We start from the raw sequence: 2,289 nt of genomic DNA on the forward strand, positions 1-2,289 counted from the left end.
AATCAATATGAATGATGAAAAGTAAAAACAAGATTAAGAGTTTAGAGATAAAAACTACTCAACAAATAGTGTGGATGGCTTCCTTGATTCTTTTCAAAAACTTGAGCACTTGAAATTTTACAGAAAGAGAAACTAAGTAGAAAATAATAGAACCAGAGATGAAATGTACAATGGATGGATCCCTCGACTGTGGCTAGTCTTTCTCTTTATATAGACTTTCTAGAATATCTTCGAATTCGTTTAGGAAAATGAATTTTTATTAAGGAAGAAATCTTTTGGAGATAGAAAATTGTTTAAGTTTTGTATTTCTTCCCAATTAGGACTCTTTCAGCATCTAAATAAGACTCCAGCTTTAATAAGGTATGTCTCATAATATCTTTATATGGGCATCACGGGCTTAATATGAAATCTCGCCCCAAGTTGAACTCTGTAGAGTAGCACAGGGGTGCTGGGTAGCACGCCTTGGAAGTGCTACTTGTTGGAAGTTTTTGACAATTGATCATCTTTTACATTTTTGGCTGGTTTCCTATAAAAATCCTATTAAATTCTTCAAGATCAAGTGAAATATGATTCAAGAAAGCTTTAAATAAAATCATAAATAAAACTAAATAAAACTAATTAAAGTAATTAAGAATACTAAAAATCCTAATAAAAACTACATGAAAAATATTATGAAAATAACACCTATCAAAATTCTCCAAACTTAAGCTATTGCTTATCCTCAAGCAACAAAATTAAAATCAAAATACAAACTAAACAAACTAACAAAGCTAGTTTAATATGGTTGGGAACAATTATTCACAATCTGAAATATATAAAAAATTATTAACATGAGAATAAGTCAAGTGTTTTCTATATTAATTATTTTCTTGCAAATAATTCAATTCACAACAAAACACATTTTTTAATTTAATTATGAGTTAATAAGGTTTTCAACACCAATAATTGTTCAATTTATAACAAATAAAATATGAATTTTTAAAAATTATTAACCTTGAATAAGATGATGATAAATATAATTTGAACATTCCCATAAGCGAACGTAGTCATCCCTTCTCCACAATTGAAATGCAAACAATTATAAAGATCAAAAGGTCTTTAATTAGGTTGTAATAGGTTTTATGGGTATATTTAGCTAAACAAAGAAAAAGGATAAAAGGATACACAAAAAGTGCAAAGAATGCATAATCTCAAGATTTTCATTACATCAAAACATTTTTTTTTTTGAAAAGAGAGATTAATATCGAATAATTTACTAGCACAACATTAGAGACAATTTGGCAAGGATTATTCTTCTTAATATTAATATTTTGATAACAACTTCCTTGCAATAATTCCCTAAACTTTAATTTTTATTTCATTGGATGATTTTTTTTTCTCTAATTACTAGCATCAATGAATGGACTTTCCTTTTTATTTTTTTATTTTTTTATGTTGTAATATAGCTAAACCTCACAATTATACATTCTTGTACTTAGGGTATGGATTTAAACTTAGTTTAATGGCTAGGTTAAACAAAGGTTAATAATAAAATTTGGATATAGGTTTCAAATTGATTGCAAATGTCATAATTTAACTTAGGGTGGCCTAGGCTAAATATGAAGTTCAACAAAGAATGCCTAAATCATCTCTTTCTAAATATAAGCATTTGAAACTTTGCCTCAAATGAAATTCTAATTTGTTTAAGGAATGTCAAAGTTAAATAAAATTTGATCAAAGCATAGCTATTTACCATAAAAATCACAAAATTGGTGTTTATGATCTTAAAAACAAATGATTAAACCAAAGAATCATGTTAAGTCAAACATTAAAATTAAAGCTAAAAACAAATAGTTTCAAAAGCAACTAAATTTATCACAAGTTATTAAATTATGATAATTTTCAAGCTTGCTTACAATATTCCAACCATATTAAGCTAATGAAACAAATAAAACTAAAATTTTTCTCCCCCCAACTTAATCTAGCACATTGTTCCCAATGTGTGCAAAAATAATACCACTTTTTCAAACTTATCATGTATTATTAAAACAAGGTGCAAAAATAAAAATAGATTTGAGAACACCTTACCACCATTGCATTGAAAAATACAATAATATTCATGGAAAAGATTGGATGAGAGTCAGGCTAGATTCTAAAAGTGGAAGAAACTACGGAAAATAAAAATGAACAAAATATCCCAGATACTGAAAATAAATGAGAACAATGTTTAGAACAAAATAAAACAACAGGTGTTGAAAATAACAAAAACACAAAAATAAAATAAAATAAAAAAGAAAAAGTAAAAGAAAC

The sequence above is a fragment of the Jatropha curcas genome, chromosome 5 (assembly GCF_041381405.1).
Source record: "Jatropha curcas cultivar XTBG-Jc1 chromosome 5, XTBG_Jcur_1.0, whole genome shotgun sequence".
Classification (NCBI taxonomy): Eukaryota; Viridiplantae; Streptophyta; class Magnoliopsida; order Malpighiales; family Euphorbiaceae; genus Jatropha; species Jatropha curcas.